We start from the raw sequence: 22286 nt of genomic DNA, 5'->3' as shown, positions 1-22286 counted from the left end.
GGAGAGATGTTTGTCAAACATTTGGAAATAGGAAAAGTTGCAATAAGAATGCAGTGATCCATCACTTGTGCTATGGTTTTAAGATATTCTGGTTTTAAGAATTTTCTTCTTCAGTGTGCACTAATGAGAGTAAAGGTCTGTTCTTCTTCTCTTCTTAAAACTTAGCCCCCATAGTAGATTCAATCACCAAATAAATGTCCTGATTGATTAATTTGCCTTAACATTTCTTAGATTTGCCATATTGCTATATTTGAGAAAAAGTTTTCTATGTATGCCATATAGAGAAATGCTGCATCAGCCAAAGGATGACATTTTTGTTTATTCCTAACATGGATTTAAAAATTCTCTGTTTTGTATGTGTCTATGATGTTCTCTAGCAAGTTTCAAGGGCTGCTAACTGTAGCCAATGCATTCATCCCACACTTCATGCACTTTGCCGCTGGATAAAATCCCTTCTTGGCATTTCTTGTAGGACAACAAGAAAAAGCACATGGCCCGTATTGAACCCATGACCTTGGCATTATTAGCACCACACTCTAACCAACTGAGCTAACCGGCCAAACATAAAGGCATCAGCAAACACAAAAATGCCAAATGTACCTAAAACAGGAAAACATTCAGTATTTCAAAGATCAGCAATATTGAGTAGAGGAAGACCTCTATAATAATGGGTTCCATGGTGTAATGGTGAGCACTTTGGTCTTTGAATCCAGTAATCTGATTTCAAATCTTGGTGGGACCTAACTTTGTTCAATTTCCTTAAAGTTGAATTTTCAAAGTTTTAGGATAGCTTATCTATATTTAAACTTTGTATAAATCCCATCAACTTCAGTGGTTTCTTTACTCCAAACTAATTTTGAAACTGTTTCAAATCAGTTTTCAACTGGAGAGATGTTTGTCAAACATTTGGAAATAGGAAAAGTTGCAATAAGAATGCAGTGATCCATCACTTGTGCTATGGTTTTTAGATATTCTGGTTTTTAGAATTTGCTTCTTCAGTGTGCACTAATGAGAGTAAAGGTCTGATCTTCTTCTCTTCTTAAAACTTAGTCCCCCATAGTAGATTCAATCACCAAATAAATGTCCTGATTGATTAATTTGCCTTTGCATTTCTTAGATTTGCCATATTGCTATATTTTGAGAAAAATATTTCTATGTATGCCATATAGAGAAATGCTTCAACAGCCAAAGGATGACATTTTTGTTTTTTCCTAACATGGATTTAAAAACTCTCTGTTTTGTATGTGTCTATGATGTTCTCTAGCAAATTTCAAGGGCTGCTAACTGTAGCCAATGTATTCGTCCCACACTTCATGCACTTTGCCGCTGGATAAAATCCCTTCTTGGCATTTCTTGTAGGACAACAAGAAAAAGCACAAGGCCCGTATGGGGATAGAACCCAAGACCTTGGCGTTATTAGCACCACACTCTAACCAACTGAGCTAACCGGCCAATCATAAAAGCATCAGCAAACACAAAAATGCCAAATGTACCTAAAACAGGAGAACATTCAGTATTTCAAAGATCAGCAATATTGAGTAGAGGAAGACTCTCTAATAATGGGTTCCATGGTGTAATGGTGAGCACTTTGGACTTTGAATCCAGTAATCTGATTTCAAATCTTGGTGGGACCTAACTTTGCTCAATTTCCTTAAAGTTGAATTTTCATAGTTTTAGGATAGCTTATCTATATTTAAACTTTGTATAAATCCCATCATCTTCAGTGGTTTCTTTACTCCAAACTAATTTTGAAACTGTTTCAAATCAGTTTTCAACTGGAGAGATGTTTGTCAAACATTTGAAAATAGGAAAAGTTGCAATAAGAATGCAGTGATCCATCACTTGTGCTATGGTTTTAAGATATTCTGGTTTTAAGAATTTTCTTCTTCAGTGTGCACTAATGAGAGTAAAGGTCTGTTCTTCTTCTCTTCTTAAAACTTAGTCCCCCATAGTAGATTCAATCACCAAATAAATGTCCTGATTGATTAATTTGCCTTAGCATTTCTTAGATTTGCCATATTGCTATATTTGAGAAAAAGTTTTCTATGTATGCCATATAGAGAAATGCTGCATCAGCCAAAGGATGACATTTTTGTTTATTCCTAACATGGATTTAAAAATTCTCTGTTTTGTATGTGTCTATGATGTTCTCTAGCAAGTTTCAAGGGCTGCTAACTGTAGCCAATGCATTCATCCCAGACTTCATGCACGTTGCCGCTGGATAAAATCCCTTCTTGGCATTTCTTGTAGGACAACAAGAAAAAGCACATGACCCGTATGGGGATCAAACCCATGACCTTGGTGTTATTAGCACCACGCTCTAACCAACTGAGCTAACCGGCCAAACATAAAAGCACCAGCAAACTCAAAAATGCCAAATGTACCTAAAACAGGAGAACATTCAGTATTTCAAAGATCAGCAATATTGAGTAGAGGAAGATTCTCTAATAATGGGTTCCATGGTGTAATGGTGAGCACTTTGGACTTTGAATCCAGTAATCTGATTTCAAATCTTGGTGGGACCTAACTTTGTTCAATTTCCTTAAAGTTGAATTTTAGGATAGCTTATCTATATTTAAACTTTGTATAAATCCCATCATCTTCAGTGGTTTCTTTACTCCAAACTAATTGTGAAACTGTTTCAAATCAGTTTTCAACTGGAGAGATGTTTGTCAAACATTTGAAAATAGGAAAAGTTGCAATAAGAATGCAGTGATCCATCACTTGTGCTATGGTTTTAAGATATTCTGGTTTTAAGAATTTTCTTCTTCAGTGTGCACTAATGAGAGTAAAGGTCTGTTCTTCTTCTCTTCTTAAAACTTAGTCCCCCATAGTAGATTCAATCACCAAATAAATGTCCTGATTGATTAATTTGCCTTAGCATTTCTTAGATTTGCCATATTGCTATATTTGAGAAAAAGGTTTCTATGTATGCCATATAGAGAAATGCTGCATCAGCCAAAGGATGACATTTTTGTTTATTCCTAACATGGATTTAAAAATTCTCTGTTTTGTATGTGTCTATGATGTTCTCTAGCAAGTTTCAAGGGCTGCTAACTGTAGCCAATGCATTCATCCCACACTTCATGCACTTTGCTGCTGGATAAAATCCCTTCTTGGCATTTCTTGTAGGACAACAAGAAAAAGCACATGGCCAGTATGGGGATCGAACACATGACCTTGGCGATATTAGCACTATGCTCTAACCAACTGAGCTAACCGGCCAAACATAAAAGCATCAGCAAACACAAAAATGCCAAATGTACCTAAAACAGGAAAACATTCAGTATTTCAAAGATCAGCAATATTGAGTAGAGGAAGATTCTCTAATAATGGGTTCCATGGTGTAATGGTAAGCACTTTGGACTTTGAATCAAGTAATCTGATTTCAAATCTTGGTGGGACCTAACTTTGTTCAATTTCCTTAAAGTTGAATTTTAGGATAGCTTATCTATATTTAAACTTTGTATAAATCCCATCAACTTCAGTGGTTTATTTACTCCAAACTAATTTTGAAACTGTTTCAAATCAGTTTTCAACTGGAGAGATGTTTGTCAAACATTTGGAAATAGGAAAAGTTGCAATAAGAATGCAGTGATCCATCACTTGTGCTATGGTTTTTAGATATTCTGGTTTTAAGAATTTGCTTCTTCAGTGTGCACTAATGAGAGTAAAGGTCTGATCTTCTTCTCTTCTTAAAACTTAGTCCCCCATAGTAGATTCAATCACCAAATAAATGTCCTGATTGATTAATTTGCCTTAGCATTTCTTAGATTTGCCATATTGCTATATTTGAGAAAAAGTTTTCTATGTATGCCATATAGAGAAATGCTGCATCAGCCAAAGGATGACATTTTTGTTTATTCCTAACATGGATTTAAAAATTCTCTGTTTTGTATGTGTCTATGATGTTCTCTAGCAAGTTTCAAGGGCTGCTAACTGTAGCCAATGCATCCATCCCACACTTCATGCACTTTGCCGCTGGATAAAATCCCTTCTTGGCATTTCTTGTAGGACAACAAGAAAAAGCACATGGCCCGTATTGAACCCATGACCTTGGCATTATTAGCACCACACTCTAACCAACTGAGCTAACCGGCCAAACATAAAAGCATCAGCAAACACAAAAATGCCAAATGTATCTAAAACAGGAGAACATTCAGTATTTCAAAGATCAGCAATATTGAGTAGAGGAAGACTCTCTAATAATGGGTTCCATGGTGTAATGGTGAGCAGTTTGGACTTTGAATCCAGTAATCTGATTTCTAATCTTGGTGGGACCTAACTTTGTTCAATTTCCTTAAAGTTGAATTTTCAAAGTTTTAGGATAGCTTATCTATATTTAAACTTTGTATAAATCCCATCAACTTCAGTGGTTTCTTTACTCCAAACTAATTTTGAAACTGTTTCAAATCAGTTTTCAACTGGAGAGATGTTTGTCAAACATTTGGAAATAGGAAAAGTTGCAATAAGAATGCAGTGATCCATCACTTGTGCTATGGTTTTTAGATATTCTGGTTTTTAGAATTTGCTTCTTCAGTGTGCACTAATGAGAGTAAAGGTCTGATCTTCTTCTCTTCTTAAAACTTAGTCCCCCATAGTAGATTCAATCACCAAATAAATGTCCTGATTGATTAATTTGCCTTTGCATTTCTTAGATTTGCCATATTGCTATATTTTGAGAAAAATATTTCTATGTATGCCATACAGAGAAATGCTGCAACAGCCAAAGGATGACATTTTTGTTATTCCTAACATGGATTTAATAACTCTCTGTTTTGTATGTGTCTATGATGTTCTCTAGCAAATTTCAAGAGCTGCTAACTGTAGCCAATGTATTCGTCCCACACTTCATGCACTTTGCCGCTGGATAAAATCCCTTCTTGGCATTTCTTGTAGGACAACAAGAAAAAGCACATGGCCCGTATGGGGATAGAACCCATGACCTTGGCGTTATTTGCACCACACTCTAACCAACTGAGCTAACCGGCCAATCATAAAAGCATCAGCAAACACAAAAATGCCAAATGTACCTAAAACAGGAAAACATTCAGTATTTCAAAGATCAGCAATATTGAGTAGAGGAAGATTCTCTAATAATGGGTTCCATGGTGTAATGGTAAGCACTTTGGACTTTGAATCAAGTAATCTGATTTCAAATCTTGGTGGGACCTAACTTTGTTCAATTTCCTTAAAGTTGAATTTTAGGATAGCTTATCTATATTTAAACTTTGTATAAATCCCATCAACTTCAGTGGTTTATTTACTCCAAACTAATTTTGAAACTGTTTCAAATCAGTTTTCAACTGGAGAGATGTTTGTCAAACATTTGGAAATAGGAAAAGTTGCAATAAGAATGCAGTGATCCATCACTTGTGCTATGGTTTTTAGATATTCTGGTTTTTAGAATTTGCTTCTTCAGTGTGCACTAATGAGAGTAAAGGTCTGATCTTCTTCTCTTCTTAAAACTTAGTCCCCCATAGTAGATTCAATCACCAAATAAATGTCCTGATTGATTAATTTGCCTTAGCATTTCTTAGATATGCCATATTGCTATATTTGAGAAAAAGTTTTCTATGTATGCCATATAGAGAAATGCTGCATCAGCCAAAGGATGACATTTTTGTTTATTCCTAACATGGATTTAAAAATTCTCTGTTTTGTATGTGTCTATGATGTTCTCTAGCAAGTTTCAAGGGCTGCTAACTGTAGCCAATGCATTCATCCCACACTTCATGCACTTTGCCGCTGGATAAAATCCCTTCTTGGCATTTCTTGTAGGACAACAAGAAAAAGCACATGGCCCGTATTGAACCCATGACCTTGGCATTATTAGCACCACACTCTAACCAACTGAGCTAACCGGCCAAACATAAAAGCATCAGCAAACACAAAAATGCCAAATGTACCTAAAACAGGAGAACATTCAGTATTTCAAAGATCAGCAATATTGAGTAGAGGAAGACTCTCTAATAATGGGTTCCATGGTGTAATGGTGAGCAGTTTGGACTTTGAATCCAGTAATCTGATTTCTAATCTTGGTGGGACCTAACTTTGTTCAATTTCCTTAAAGTTGAATTTTCAAAGTTTTAGGATAGCTTATCTATATTTAAACTTTGTATAAATCCCATCAACTTCAGTGGTTTCTTTACTCCAAACTAATTTTGAAACTGTTTCAAATCAGTTTTCAACTGGAGAGATGTTTGTCAAACATTTGGAAATAGGAAAAGTTGCAATAAGAATGCAGTGATCCATCACTTGTGCTATGGTTTTTAGATATTCTGGTTTTTAGAATTTGCTTCTTCAGTGTGCACTAATGAGAGTAAAGGTCTTATCTTCTTCTCTTCTTAAAACTTAGTCCCCCATAGTAGATTCAATCACCAAATAAATGTCCTGATTGATTAATTTGCCTTTGCATTTCTTAGATTTGCCATATTGCTATATTTTGAGAAAAATATTTCTATGTATGCCATATAGAGAAATGCTGCAACAGCCAAAGGATGACATTTTTGTTATTCCTAACATGGATTTAAAAACTCTCTGTTTTGTATGTGTCTATGATGTTCTCTAGCAAATTTCAAGGGCTGCTAACTGTAGCCAATGTATTCGTCCCACACTTCATGCACTTTGCCGCTGGATAAAATCCCTTCTTGGCATTTCTTGTAGGACAACAAGAAAAAGCACATGGCCCGTATGGGGATAGAACCCATGACCTTGGCGTTATTTGCACCACACTCTAACCAACTGAGCTAACCGGCCAATCATAAAAGCATCAGCAAACACAAAAATGCCAAATGTACCTAAAACAGGAGAACATTCAGTATTTCAAAGATCAGCAATATTGAGTAGAGGAAGACTCTCTAATAATGGGTTCCATGGTGTAATGGTGAGCACTTTGGACTTTGAATCCAGTAATCTGATTTCAAATCTTGGTGGGACCTAACTTTGTTCAATTTCCTTAAAGTTGAATTTTAGGATAGCTTATCTATATTTAAACTTTGTATAAATCCCATCATCTTCAGTGGTTTTTTTACTCCAAACTAATTTTGAAGCTGTTTCAAATCAGTTTTCAACTGGAGAGATGTTTGTCAAACATTTGGAAATAGGAAAAGTTGCAATAAGAATGCAGTGATCCATCACTTGTGCTATGGTTTTAAGATATTCTGGTTTTAAGAATTTGCTTCTTCAGTGTGCACTAATGAGAGTAAAGGTCTGTTCTTCTTCTCTTCTTAAAACTTAGCCCCCATAGTAGATTCAATCACCAAATAAATGTCCTGATTGATTAATTTGCCTTAACATTTCTTAGATTTGCCATATTGCTATATTTGAGAAAAAGTTTTCTATGTATGCCATATAGAGAAATGCTGCATCAGCCAAAGGATGACATTTTTGTTTATTCCTAACATGGATTTAAAAATTCTCTGTTTTGTATGTGTCTATGATGTTCTCTAGCAAGTTTCAAGGGCTGCTAACTGTAGCCAATGCATTCATCCCAGACTTCATGCACTTTGCCGCTGGATAAAATCCCTTCTTGGCATTTCTTGTAGGACAACAAGAAAAAGCACATGGCCGGTATGGGGATCGAACACATGACCTTGGCGTTATTAGCACCACGCTCTAACCAACTGAGCTAACCGGCCAAACATAAAAGAATCAGCAAACACAAAAATGCCAAATGTACCTAAAACAGGAGAACATTCAGTATTTCAAAGATCAGCAATATTGAGTAGAGGAAGATTCTCTAATAATGGGTTCCATGGTGTAATGGTAAGCACTTTGGACTTTGAATCAAGTAATCTGATTTCAAATCTTGGTGGGACCTAACTTTGTTCAATTTCCTTAAAGTTGAATTTTAGGATAGCTTATCTGTATTTAAACTTTGTATAAATCCCATCAACTTCAGTGGTTTATTTACTCCAAACTAATTTTGAAACTGTTTCAAATCAGTTTTCAACTGGAGAGATGTTTGTCAAACATTTGGAAATAGGAAAAGTTGCAATAAGAATGCAGTGATCCATCACTTGTGCTATGGTTTTTAGATATTCTGGTTTTTAGAATTTGCTTCTTCAGTGTGCACTAATGAGAGTAAAGGTCTGTTCTTCTTCTCTTCTTAAAACTTAGTCCCCCATAGTAGATTCAATCACCAAATAAATGTCCTGATTGATTAATTTGCCTTAGCATTTCTTAGATATGCCATATTGCTATATTTGAGAAAAAGTTTTCTATGTATGCCATATAGAGAAATGCTGCATCAGCCAAAGGATGACATTTTTGTTTATTCCTAACATGGATTTAAAAATTCTCTGTTTTGTATGTGTCTATGATGTTCTCTAGCAAGTTTCAAGGGCTGCTAACTGTAGCCAATGCATTCATCCCACACTTCATGCACTTTGCCGCTGGATAAAATCCCTTCTTGGCATTTCTTGTAGGACAACAAGAAAAAGCACATGGCCCGTATTGAACCCATGACCTTGGCATTATTAGCACCACACTCTAACCAACTGAGCTAACCGGCCAAACATAAAAGCATCAGCAAACACAAAAATGCCAAATGTACCTAAAACAGGAGAACATTCAGTATTTCAAAGATCAGCAATATTGAGTAGAGGAAGACTCTCTAATAATGGGTTCCATGGTGTAATGGTGAGCAGTTTGGACTTTGAATCCAGTAATCTGATTTCTAATCTTGGTGGGACCTAACTTTGTTCAATTTCCTTAAAGTTGAATTTTCAAAGTTTTAGGATAGCTTATCTATATTTAAACTTTGTATAAATCCCATCAACTTCAGTGGTTTCTTTACTCCAAACTAATTTTGAAACTGTTTCAAATCAGTTTTCAACTGGAGAGATGTTTGTCAAACATTTGGAAATAGGAAAAGTTGCAATAAGAATGCAGTGATCCATCACTTGTGCTATGGTTTTTAGATATTCTGGTTTTTAGAATTTGCTTCTTCAGTGTGCACTAATGAGAGTAAAGGTCTTATCTTCTTCTCTTCTTAAAACTTAGTCCCCCATAGTAGATTCAATCACCAAATAAATGTCCTGATTGATTAATTTGCCTTTGCATTTCTTAGATTTGCCATATTGCTATATTTTGAGAAAAATATTTCTATGTATGCCATATAGAGAAATGCTGCAACAGCCAAAGGATGACATTTTTGTTATTCCTAACATGGATTTAAAAACTCTCTGTTTTCTATGTGTCTATGATGTTCTCTAGCAAATTTCAAGTGCTGCTAACTGTATCCAATGTATTCGTCCCACACTTCATGCACTTTGCCGCTGGATAAAATCCCTTCTTGGCATTTCTTGTAGGACAACAAGAAAAAGCACATGGCCCGTATGGGGATAGAACCCATGACCTTGGCGTTATTTGCACCACACTCTAACCAACTGAGCTAACCGGCCAATCATAAAAGCATCAGCAAACACAAAAATGCCAAATGTACCTAAAACAGGAGAACATTCAGTATTTCAAAGATCAGCAATATTGAGTAGAGGAAGACTCTCTAATAATGGGTTCCATGGTGTAATGGTGAGCACTTTGGACTTTGAATCCAGTAATCTGATTTCAAATCTTGGTGGGACCTAACTTTGTTCAATTTCCTTAAAGTTGAATTTTAGGATAGCTTATCTATATTTAAACTTTGTATAAATCCCATCATCTTCAGTGGTTTTTTTACTCCAAACTAATTTTGAAGCTGTTTCAAATCAGTTTTCAACTGGAGAGATGTTTGTCAAACATTTGGAAATAGGAAAAGTTGCAATAAGAATGCAGTGATCCATCACTTGTGCTATGGTTTTAAGATATTCTGGTTTTAAGAATTTGCTTCTTCAGTGTGCACTAATGAGAGTAAAGGTCTGTTCTTCTTCTCTTCTTAAAACTTAGCCCCCATAGTAGATTCAATCACCAAATAAATGTCCTGATTGATTAATTTGCCTTAACATTTCTTAGATTTGCCATATTGCTATATTTGAGAAAAAGTTTTCTATGTATGCCATATAGAGAAATGCTGCATCAGCCAAAGGATGACATTTTTGTTTATTCCTAACATGGATTTAAAAATTCTCTGTTTTGTATGTGTCTATGATGTTCTCTAGCAAGTTTCAAGGGCTGCTAACTGTAGCCAATGCATTCATCCCAGACTTCATGCACTTTGCCGCTGGATAAAATCCCTTCTTGGCATTTCTTGTAGGACAACAAGAAAAAGCACATGGCCGGTATGGGGATCGAACACATGACCTTGGCGTTATTAGCACCACGCTCTAACCAACTGAGCTAACCGGCCAAACATAAAAGAATCAGCAAACACAAAAATGCCAAATGTACCTAAAACAGGAGAACATTCAGTATTTCAAAGATCAGCAATATTGAGTAGAGGAAGATTCTCTAATAATGGGTTCCATGGTGTAATGGTAAGCACTTTGGACTTTGAATCAAGTAATCTGATTTCAAATCTTGGTGGGACCTAACTTTGTTCAATTTCCTTAAAGTTGAATTTTAGGATAGCTTATCTATATTTAAACTTTGTATAAATCCCATCAACTTCAGTGGTTTCTTTACTCCAAACTAATTTTGAAACTGTTTCAAATCAGTTTTCAACTGGAGAGATGTTTGTCAAACATTTGGAAATAGGAAAAGTTGCAATAAGAATGCAGTGATCCATCATTTGTGCTATGGTTTTTAGATATTCTGGTTTTTAGAATTTGCTTCTTCAGTGTGCACTAATGAGAGTAAAGGTCTGATCTTCTTCTCTTCTTAAAACTTAGTCCCCCATAGTAGATTCAATCACCAAATAAATGTCCTGATTGATTAATTTGCCTTTGCATTTCTTAGATTTGCCATATTGCTATATTTTGAGAAAAATATTTCTATGTATGCCATATAGAGAAATGCTGCAACAGCCAAAGGATGACATTTTTGTTATTCCTAACATGGATTTAAAAACTCTCTGTTTTGTATGTGTCTATGATGTTCTCTAGCAAATTTCAAGGGCTGCTAACTGTAGCCAATGTATTCATCCCACACTTCATGCACTTTGCCGCTGGATAAAATCCCTTCTTGGCATTTCTTGTAGGACAACAAGAAAAAGCACATGGCCCATATGGGGATCGAACCCATGACCTTGGCGTTATTAGCACCACTCTCTAACCAACTGAGCTAACCGGCCAAACATAAAAGCATCAGCAAACACAAAAATGCCAAATGTACCTAAAACAGGAGAACATTCAGTATTTCAAAGATCAGCAATATTGAGTAGAGGAAGACTCTCTAATAATGGGTTCCATGGTGTAATGGTGAGCAGTTTGGACTTTGAATCCAGTAATCTGATTTCTAATCTTGGTGGGACCTAACTTTGTTCAATTTCCTTAAAGTTGAATTTTCAAAGTTTTAGGATAGCTTATCTATATTTAAACTTTGTATAAATCCCATCAACTTCAGTGGTTTCTTTACTCCAAACTAATTTTGAAACTGTTTCAAATCAGTTTTCAACTGGAGAGATGTTTGTCAAACATTTGGAAATAGGAAAAGTTGCAATAAGAATGCAGTGATCCATCACTTGTGCTATGGTTTTTAGATATTCTGGTTTTTAGAATTTGCTTCTTCAGTGTGCACTAATGAGAGTAAAGGTCTTATCTTCTTCTCTTCTTAAAACTTAGTCCCCCATAGTAGATTCAATCACCAAATAAATGTCCTGATTGATTAATTTGCCTTTGCATTTCTTAGATTTGCCATATTGCTATATTTTGAGAAAAATATTTCTATGTATGCCATATAGAGAAATGCTGCAACAGCCAAAGGATGACATTTTTGTTATTCCTAACATGGATTTAAAAACTCTCTGTTTTGTATGTGTCTATGATGTTCTCTAGCAAATTTCAAGGGCTGCTAACTGTAGCCAATGTATTCGTCCCACACTTCATGCACTTTGCCGCTGGATAAAATCCCTTCTTGGCATTTCTTGTAGGACAACAAGAAAAAGCACATGGCCCGTATGGGGATAGAACCCATGACCTTGGCGTTATTTGCACCACACTCTAACCAACTGAGCTAACCGGCCAATCATAAAAGCATCAGCAAACACAAAAATGCCAAATGTACCTAAAACAGGAGAACATTCAGTATTTCAAAGATCAGCAATATTGAGTAGAGGAAGACTCTCTAATAATGGGTTCCATGGTGTAATGGTGAGCACTTTGGACTTTGAATCCAGTAATCTGATTTCAAATCTTGGTGGGACCTAACTTTGTTCAATTTCCTTAAAGTTGAATTTTAGGATAGCTTATCTATATTTAAACTTTGTATAAATCCCATCATCTTCAGTGGTTTTTTTACTCCAAACTAATTTTGAAGCTGTTTCAAATCAGTTTTCAACTGGAGAGATGTTTGTCAAACATTTGGAAATAGGAAAAGTTGCAATAAGAATGCAGTGATCCATCACTTGTGCTATGGTTTTAAGATATTCTGGTTTTAAGAATTTGCTTCTTCAGTGTGCACTAATGAGAGTAAAGGTCTGTTCTTCTTCTCTTCTTAAAACTTAGCCCCCATAGTAGATTCAATCACCAAATAAATGTCCTGATTGATTAATTTGCCTTAACATTTCTTAGATTTGCCATATTGCTATATTTGAGAAAAAGTTTTCTATGTATGCCATATAGAGAAATGCTGCATCAGCCAAAGGATGACATTTTTGTTTATTCCTAACATGGATTTAAAAATTCTCTGTTTTGTATGTGTCTATGATGTTCTCTAGCAAGTTTCAAGGGCTGCTAACTGTAGCCAATGCATTCATCCCAGACTTCATGCACTTTGCCGCTGGATAAAATCCCTTCTTGGCATTTCTTGTAGGACAACAAGAAAAAGCACATGGCCGGTATGGGGATCGAACACATGACCTTGGCGTTATTAGCACCACGCTCTAACCAACTGAGCTAACCGGCCAAACATAAAAGAATCAGCAAACACAAAAATGCCAAATGTACCTAAAACAGGAGAACATTCAGTATTTCAAAGATCAGCAATATTGAGTAGAGGAAGATTCTCTAATAATGGGTTCCATGGTGTAATGGTAAGCACTTTGGACTTTGAATCAAGTAATCTGATTTCAAATCTTGGTGGGACCTAACTTTGTTCAATTTCCTTAAAGTTGAATTTTAGGATAGCTTATCTATATTTAAACTTTGTATAAATCCCATCAACTTCAGTGGTTTATTTACTCCAAACTAATTTTGAAACTGTTTCAAATCAGTTTTCAACTGGAGAGATGTTTGTCAAACATTTGGAAATAGGAAAAGTTGCAATAAGAATGCAGTGATCCATCACTTGTGCTATGGTTTTTAGATATTCTGGTTTTTAGAATTTGCTTCTTCAGTGTGCACTAATGAGAGTAAAGGTCTGTTCTTCTTCTCTTCTTAAAACTTAGTCCCCCATAGTAGATTCAATCACCAAATAAATGTCCTGATTGATTAATTTGCCTTAGCATTTCTTAGATATGCCATATTGCTATATTTGAGAAAAAGTTTTCTATGTATGCCATATAGAGAAATGCTGCATCAGCCAAAGGATGACATTTTTGTTTATTCCTAACATGGATTTAAAAATTCTCTGTTTTGTATGTGTCTATGATGTTCTCTAGCAAGTTTCAAGGGCTGCTAACTGTAGCCAATGCATTCATCCCACACTTCATGCACTTTGCCGCTGGATAAAATCCCTTCTTGGCATTTCTTGTAGGACAACAAGAAAAAGCACATGGCCCGTATTGAACCCATGACCTTGGCATTATTAGCACCACACTCTAACCAACTGAGCTAACCGGCCAAACATAAAAGCATCAGCAAACACAAAAATGCCAAATGTACCTAAAACAGGAGAACATTCAGTATTTCAAAGATCAGCAATATTGAGTAGAGGAAGACTCTCTAATAATGGGTTCCATGGTGTAATGGTGAGCAGTTTGGACTTTGAATCCAGTAATCTGATTTCTAATCTTGGTGGGACCTAACTTTGTTCAATTTCCTTAAAGTTGAATTTTCAAAGTTTTAGGATAGCTTATCTATATTTAAACTTTGTATAAATCCCATCAACTTCAGTGGTTTCTTTACTCCAAACTAATTTTGAAACTGTTTCAAATCAGTTTTCAACTGGAGAGATGTTTGTCAAACATTTGGAAATAGGAAAAGTTGCAATAAGAATGCAGTGATCCATCACTTGTGCTATGGTTTTTAGATATTCTGGTTTTTAGAATTTGCTTCTTCAGTGTGCACTAATGAGAGTAAAGTTCTTATCTTCTTCTCTTCTTAAAACTTAGTCCCCCATAGTAGATTCAATCACCAAATAAATGTCCTGATTGATTAATTTGCCTTTGCATTTCTTAGATTTGCCATATTGCTATATTTTGAGAAAAATATTTCTATGTATGCCATATAGAGAAATGCTGCAACAGCCAAAGGATGACATTTTTGTTATTCCTAACATGGATTTAAAAACTCTCTGTTTTGTATGTGTCTATGATGTTCTCTAGCAAATTTCAAGTGCTGCTAACTGTATCCAATGTATTCGTCCCACACTTCATGCACTTTGCCGCTGGATAAAATCCCTTCTTGGCATTTCTTGTAGGACAACAAGAAAAAGCACATGGCCCGTATGGGGATAGAACCCATGACCTTGGCGTTATTTGCACCACACTCTAACCAACTGAGCTAACCGGCCAATCATGAAAGCATCAGCAAACACAAAAATGCCAAATGTACCTAAAACAGGAGAACATTCAGTATTTCAAAGATCAGCAATATTGAGTAGAGGAAGACTCTCTAATAATGGGTTCCATGGTGTAATGGTGAGCACTTTGGACTTTGAATCCAGTAATCTGATTTCAAATCTTGGTGGGACCTAACTTTGTTCAATTTCCTTAAAGTTGAATTTTAGGATAGCTTATCTATATTTAAACTTTGTATAAATCCCATCATCTTCAGTGGTTTTTTTACTCCAAACTAATTTTGAAGCTGTTTCAAATCAGTTTTCAACTGGAGAGATGTTTGTCAAACATTTGGAAATAGGAAAAGTTGCAATAAGAATGCAGTGATCCATCACTTGTGCTATGGTTTTAAGATATTCTGGTTTTAAGAATTTGCTTCTTCAGTGTGCACTAATGAGAGTAAAGGTCTGTTCTTCTTCTCTTCTTAAAACTTAGCCCCCATAGTAGATTCAATCACCAAATAAATGTCCTGATTGATTAATTTGCCTTAACATTTCTTAGATTTGCCATATTGCTATATTTGAGAAAAAGTTTTCTATGTATGCCATATAGAGAAATGCTGCATCAGCCAAAGGATGACATTTTTGTTTATTCCTAACATGGATTTAAAAATTCTCTGTTTTGTATGTGTCTATGATGTTCTCTAGCAAGTTTCAAGGGCTGCTAACTGTAGCCAATGCATTCATCCCAGACTTCATGCACTTTGCCGCTGGATAAAATCCCTTCTTGGCATTTCTTGTAGGACAACAAGAAAAAGCACATGGCCGGTATGGGGATCGAACACATGACCTTGGCGTTAATAGCACCACGCTCTAACCAACTGAGCTAACCGGCCAAATAAAAAAGGATCAGCAAACACAAAAATGCCAAATGTACCTAAAACAGGAGAACATTCAGTATTTCAAAGATCAGCAATATTGAGTAGAGGAAGACTCTCTAATAATGGGTTCCATGGTGTAATGGTGAGCACTTTGGACTTTGAATCCAGTAATCTGATTTCAAATCTTGGTGGGACCTAACTTTGTTCAATTTCCTTAAAGTTGAATTTTAGGATAGCTTATCTATATTTAAACTTTGTATAAATCCCATCATCTTCAGTGGTTTTTTTACTCCAAACTAATTTTGAAGCTGTTTCAAATCAGTTTTCAACTGGAGAGATGTTTGTCAAACATTTGGAAATAGGAAAAGTTGCAATAAGAATGCAGTGATCCATCACTTGTGCTATGGTTTTAAGATATTCTGGTTTTAAGAATTTGCTTCTTCAGTGTGCACTAATGAGAGTAAAGGTCTGTTCTTCTTCTCTTCTTAAAACTTAGCCCCCATAGTAGATTCAATAACCAAATAAATGTCCTGATTGATTAATTTGCCTTAACATTTCTTAGATTTGCCATATTGCTATATTTGAGAAAAAGTTTTCTATGTATGCCATATAGAGAAATGCTGCATCAGCCAAAGGATGACATTTTTGTTTATTCCTAACATGGATTTAAAAATTCTCTGTTTTGTATGTGTCTATGATGTTCTCTAGCAAGTTTCAAGGGCTGCTAACTGTAGCCAATGCATTCATCCCAGACTTCATGCACTTTGCCGCTGGATAAAATCCCTTCTTGGCATTTCTTGTAGGACAACAAGAAAAAGCACATGGCCGGTATGGGGATCGAACACATGACCTTGGCGTTATTAGCACCACGCTCTAACCAACTTAGCTAACCGGCCAAACATAAAAGAATCAGCAAACACAAAAATGCCAAATGTACCTAAAACAGGAGAACATTCAGTATTTCAAAGATCAGCAATATTGAGTAGAGGAAGATTCTCTAATAATGGGTTCCATGGTGTAATGGTAAGCACTTTGGACTTTGAATCAAGTAATCTGATTTCAAATCTTGGTGGGACCTAACTTTGTTCAATTTCCTTAAAGTTGAATTTTAGGATAGCTTATCTATATTTAAACTTTGTATAAATCCCATCAACTTCAGTGGTTTATTTACTCCAAACTAATTTTGAAACTGTTTCAAATCAGTTTTCAACTGGAGAGATGTTTGTCAAACATTTGGAAATAGGAAAAGTTGCAATAAGAATGCAGTGATCCATCACTTGTGCTATGGTTTTAAGATATTCTGGTTTTAAGAATTTTCTTCTTCAGTGTGCACTAATGAGAGTAAAGGTCTGTTCTTCTTCTCTTCTTAAAACTTAGCCCCCATAGTAGATTCAATCACCAAATAAATGTCCTGATTGATTAATTTGCCTTAGCATTTCTTAGATTTGCCATATTGCTATATTTGAGAAAAAGTTTTCTATGTATGCCATATAGAGAAATGCTGCATCAGCCAAAGGATGACATTTTTGTTTATTCCTAACATGGATTTAAAAATTCTCTGTTTTGTATGTGTCTATGATGTTCTCTAGCAAGTTTCAAGGGCTGCTAACTGTAGCCAATGCATTCATCCCACACTTCATGCACTTTGCCGCTGGATAAAATCCCTTCTTGGCATTTCTTGTAGGACAACAAGAAAAAGCACATGGGCCGTATTGATCCCATGACCTTGGCATTATTAGCACCACACTCTAACCAACTGAGCTAACCGGCCAAACATAAAAGCATCAGCAAACTCAAAAATGCCAAATGTACCTAAAACAGGAGAACATTCAGTATTTCAAAGATCAGCAATATTGAGTAGAGGAAGATTCTCTAATAATGGGTTCCATGGTGTAATGGTAAGCACTTTGGACTTTGAATCAAGTAATCTGATTTCAAATCTTGGTGGGACCTAACTTTGTTCAATTTCCTTAAAGTTGAATTTTAGGATAGCTTATCTATATTTAAACTTTGTATCAATCCCATCAACTTCAGTGGTTTATTTACTCCAAACTAATTTTGAAACTGTTTCAAATCAGTTTTCAACTGGAGAGATGTTTGTCAAACATTTGGAAATAGGAAAAGTTGCAATAAGAATGCAGTGATCCATCACTTGTGCTATGGTTTTTAGATATTCTGGTTTTTAGAATTTGCTTCTTCAGTGTGCACTAATGAGAGTAAAGGGCTGATCTTCTTCTCTTCTTAAAACTTAGTCCCCCATAGTAGATTCAATCACCAAATAAATGTCCTGATTGATTAATTTGCCTTAGCATTTCTTAGATTTGCCATATTGCTATATTTTGAGAAAAATATTTCTATGTATGCCATATAGAGAAATGCTGCAACAGCCAAAGGATGACATTTTTGTTATTCCTAACATGGATTTAAAAACTCTCTGTTTTGTATGTGTCTATGATGTTCTCTAGCAAATTTCAAGGGCTGCTAACTGTAGCCAATGTATTCGTCCCACACTTCATGCACTTTGCCGCTGGATAAAATCCCTTCTTGGCATTTCTTGTAGGACAACAAGAAAAAGCACATGGCACGTATGGGGATAGAACCCATGACCTTGGCGTTATTTGCACCACACTCTAACCAACTGAGCTAACCGGCCAATCATAAAAGCATCAGCAACCACAAAAATGCCAAATATACCTAAAACAGGAGAACATTCAGTATTTCAAAGATCAGCAATATTGAGTAGAGGAAGACTCTCTAATAATGGGTTCCATGGTGTAATGGTGAGCAGTTTGGACTTTGAATCCAGTAATCTGATTTCTAAGCTTGGTGGGACCTAACTTTGTTCAATTTCCTTAAAGTTGAATTTTCAAAGTTTTAGGATAGCTTATCTATATTTAAACTTTGTATAAATCCCATCAACTTCAGTGGTTTCTTTACTCCAAACTAATTTTGAAACTGTTTCAAATCAGTTTTCAACTGGAGAGATGTTTGTCAAACATTTGGAAATAGGAAAAGTTGCAATAAGAATGCAGTGATCCATCACTTGTGCTATGGTTTTTAGATATTCTGGTTTTTAGAATTTGCTTCTTCAGTGTGCACTAATGAGAGTAAAGGTCTGATCTTCTTCTCTTCTTAAAACTTAGTCCCCCATAGTAGATTCAATCACCAAATAAATGTCCTGATTGATTAATTTGCCTTTGCATTTCTTAGATTTGCCATATTGCTATATTTTGAGAAAAATATTTCTATGTATGCCATATAGAGAAATGCTGCAACAGCCAAAGGATGACATTTTTGTTATTCCTAACATGGATTTAAAAACTCTCTGTTTTGTATGTGTCTATGATGTTCTCTAGCAAATTTCAAGGGCTGCTAACTGTAGCCAATGTATTCGTCCCACACTTCATGCACTTTGCCGCTGGATAAAATCCCTTCTTGGCATTTCTTGTAGGACAACAAGAAAAAGCACATGGCCAGTATGGGGATAGAACCCATGACCTTGGCGTTATTTGCACCACACTCTAACCAACTGAGCTAACCGGCCAATCATAAAAGCATCAGCAAACACAAAAATGCCAAATGTACCTAAAACAGGAGAACATTCAGTATTTCAAAGATCAGCAATATTGAGTAGAGGAAGACTCTCTAATAATGGGTTCCATGGTGTAATGGTGAGCACTTTGGACTTTGAATCCAGTAATCTGATTTCAAATCTTGGTGGGACCTAACTTTGTTCAATTTCCTTAAAGTTGAATTTTAGGATAGCTTATCTATATTTAAACTGTTTATAAATCCCATCATCTTCAGTGGTTTTTTTACTCCAAACTAATTTTGAAGCTGTTTCAAATCAGTTTTCAACTGGAGAGATGTTTGTCAAACATTTGGAAATAGGAAAAGTTGCAATAAGAATGCAGAGATCCATCACTTGTGCTATGGTTTTAAGATATTCTGGTTTTAAGAATTTTCTTCTTCAGTGTGCACTAATGAGAGTAAAGGTCTGTTCTTCTTCTCTTCTTAAAACTTAGCCCCCATAGTAGATTCAATCACCAAATAAATGTCCTGATTGATTAATTTGCCTTAGCATTTCTTAGATTTGCCATATTGCTATATTTGAGAAAAAGTTTTCTATGTATGCCATATAGAGAAATGCTGCATCAGCCAAAGGATGACATTTTTGTTTATTCCTAACATGGATTTAAAAATTCTCTGTGTTGTATGTGTCTATGATGTTCTCTAGCAAGTTTCAAGAGCTGCTAACTGTAGCCAATGCATTCATCCCACACTTCATGCACTTTGCCGCTGGATAAAATCCCTTCTTGGCATTTCTTGTAGGACAACAAGAAAAAGCACATGGCCGGTATGGGGATCAAACACATGACCTTGGCATTATTAGCACCACGCTCTAACCAACTGAGCTAACCGGCCAAACATAAAAGCATCAGCAAACACAAAAATGCCAAATGTACCTAAAACAGGAGAACATTCAGTATTTCAAAGATCAGCAATATTGAGTAGAGGAAGATTCTCTAATAATGGGTTCCATGGTGTAATGGTAAGCACTTTGGACTTTGAATCAAGTAATCTGATTTCAAATCTTGGTGGGACCTAACTTTGTTCAATTTCCTTAAAGTTGAATTTTAGGATAGCTTATCTATATTTAAACTTTGTATAAATCCCATCAACTTCAGTGGTTTATTTACTCCAAACTAATTTTGAAACTGTTTCAAATCAGTTTTCAACTGGAGAGATGTTTGTCAAACATTTGGAAATAGGAAAAGTTGCAATAAGAATGCAGTGATCCATCACTTGTGCTATGGTTTTTAGATATTCTGGTTTTTAGAATTTGCTTCTTCAGTGTGCACTAATGAGAGTAAAGGTCTGATCTTCTTCTCTTCTTAAAACTTAGTCCCCCATAGTAGATTCAGTCACCAAATAAATGTCCTGATTGATTAATTTGCCTTAGCATTTCTTAGATTTGCCATATTGCTATATTTGAGAAAAAGTTTTCTATGTATGCCATATAGAGAAATGCTGCATCAGCCAAAGGATGACATTTTTGTTTATTCCTAACATGGATTTAAAAATTCTCTGTTTTGTATGTGTCTATGATGTTCTCTAGCAAGTTTCAAGGGCTGCTAACTGTAGCCAATGCATTCATCCCAAACTTCATGCACTTTGCCGCTGGATAAAATCCCTTCTTGGCATTTCTTGTAGGACAACAAGAAAAAGCACATGGCCCGTATGGGGATCGAACCCATGACCTTGGTGTTATTAGCATCACGCTCTAACCAACTGAGCTAACCGGCCAAACATAAAAGCATCAGCAAACTCAAAAATGCCAAATGTACCTAAAACAGGAGAACATTCAGTATTTCAAAGATCAGCAATATTGAGTAGAGGAAGACTCTCTATTAATGGGTTCCATGGTGTAATGGTGAGCAGTTTGGACTTTGAATCCAGTAATCTGATTTCAAATCTTGGTGGGACCTATCTTTGTTCAATTTCCTTAAAGTTGAATTTTAGGATAGCTTATCTATATTTAAACTTTGTATAAATCCCATCATCTTCAGTGGTTTCTTTACTCCAAACTAATTTTGAAACTGTTTCAAATCAGTTTTCAACTGGAGAGATGTTTGTCAAACATTTGGAAATAGGAAAAGTTGCAATAAGAATGCAGTGATCCATCACTTGTGCTATGGTTTTTAGATATTCTGGTTTTTAGAATTTGCTTCTTCAGTGTGCACTAATGAGAGTAAAGGTCTGATCTTCTTCTCTTCTTAAAACTTAGTCCCCCATAGTAGATTCAGTCACCAAATAAATGTCCTGATTGATTAATTTGCCTTAGCATTTCTTAGATTTGCCATATTGCTATATTTGAGAAAAAGTTTTCTATGTATGCCATATAGAGAAATGCTGCATCAGCCAAAGGATGACATTTTTGTTTATTCCTAACATGGATTTAAAAATTCTCTGTTTTGTATGTGTCTATGATGTTCTCTAGCAAGTTTCAAGGGCTGCTAACTGTAGCCAATGCATTCATCCCACACTTCATGCACTTTGCCGCTGGATAAAATCCCTTCTTGGCATTTCTTGTAGGACAACAAGAAAAAGCACATGGCCCGTATGGGGATCGAACCCATGACCTTGGTGTTATTAGCATCACGCTCTAACCAACTGAGCTAACCGGCCAAACATAAAAGCATCAGCAAACTCAAAAATGCCAAATGTACCTAAAACAGGAGAACATTCAGTATTTCAAAGATCAGCAATATTGAGTAGAGGAAGACTCTCTATTAATGGGTTCCATGGTGTAATGGTGAGCAGTTTGGACTTTGAATCCAGTAATCTGATTTCAAATCTTGGTGGGACCTATCTTTGTTCAATTTCCTTAAAGTTGAATTTTAGGATAGCTTATCTATATTTAAACTTTGTATAAATCCCATCATCTTCAGTGGTTTCTTTACTCCAAACTAATTTTTAAACTGTTTCAAATCAGTTTTCAACTGGAGAGATGTTTGTCAAACATTTGAAAATAGGAAAAGTTGCAATAAGAATGCAGTGATCCATCACTTGTGCTATGGTTTTAAGATATTCTGGTTTTAAGAATTTTCTTCTTCAGTGTGCACTAATGAGAGTAAAGGTCTGTTCTTCTTCTCTTCTTAAAACTTAGTCCCCCATAGTAGATTCAATCACCAAATAAATGTCCTGATT

The 22286-nt window shown here is 35.6% G+C and overlaps 8 non-coding genes across 8 annotated transcripts; all 8 read right to left on the bottom strand.

Moving 5' to 3' along the window:
• Positions 1-2269: 2269 nt before the first annotated feature.
• On the bottom strand, positions 2270-2343 carry TRNAI-AAU (transfer RNA isoleucine (anticodon AAU)). The gene has a single exon. It is a non-coding gene; the product is annotated as a tRNA-Ile (tRNA).
• Positions 2344-7566: 5223 nt separating this feature from the next.
• TRNAI-AAU (transfer RNA isoleucine (anticodon AAU)) lies at positions 7567-7640 on the bottom strand. The gene has a single exon. It is a non-coding gene; the product is annotated as a tRNA-Ile (tRNA).
• Positions 7641-10214: 2574 nt separating this feature from the next.
• On the bottom strand, positions 10215-10288 carry TRNAI-AAU (transfer RNA isoleucine (anticodon AAU)). The gene has a single exon. It is a non-coding gene; the product is annotated as a tRNA-Ile (tRNA).
• Positions 10289-11096: 808 nt separating this feature from the next.
• On the bottom strand, positions 11097-11170 carry TRNAI-AAU (transfer RNA isoleucine (anticodon AAU)). Its single transcript has one exon. It is a non-coding gene; the product is annotated as a tRNA-Ile (tRNA).
• A 1698-nt stretch (positions 11171-12868) lies between these two features.
• TRNAI-AAU (transfer RNA isoleucine (anticodon AAU)) lies at positions 12869-12942 on the bottom strand. Its single transcript has one exon. It is a non-coding gene; the product is annotated as a tRNA-Ile (tRNA).
• Positions 12943-15516: 2574 nt separating this feature from the next.
• Positions 15517-15590, bottom strand: TRNAN-AUU (transfer RNA asparagine (anticodon AUU)). Its single transcript has one exon. It is a non-coding gene; the product is annotated as a tRNA-Asn (tRNA).
• Positions 15591-20808: 5218 nt separating this feature from the next.
• On the bottom strand, positions 20809-20882 carry TRNAI-AAU (transfer RNA isoleucine (anticodon AAU)). The gene has a single exon. It is a non-coding gene; the product is annotated as a tRNA-Ile (tRNA).
• Positions 20883-21690: 808 nt separating this feature from the next.
• Positions 21691-21764, bottom strand: TRNAI-AAU (transfer RNA isoleucine (anticodon AAU)). The gene has a single exon. It is a non-coding gene; the product is annotated as a tRNA-Ile (tRNA).
• Positions 21765-22286: the final 522 nt, after the last annotated feature.

This window comes from Taudactylus pleione, unplaced genomic scaffold, assembly GCF_031769625.1.
Source record: "Taudactylus pleione unplaced genomic scaffold, aTauple2 ptg000085l, whole genome shotgun sequence".
Taxonomy (NCBI): domain Eukaryota; kingdom Metazoa; phylum Chordata; class Amphibia; order Anura; family Myobatrachidae; genus Taudactylus; species Taudactylus pleione.
This window is presented reverse-complemented; position numbering and strand designations above follow the sequence as displayed.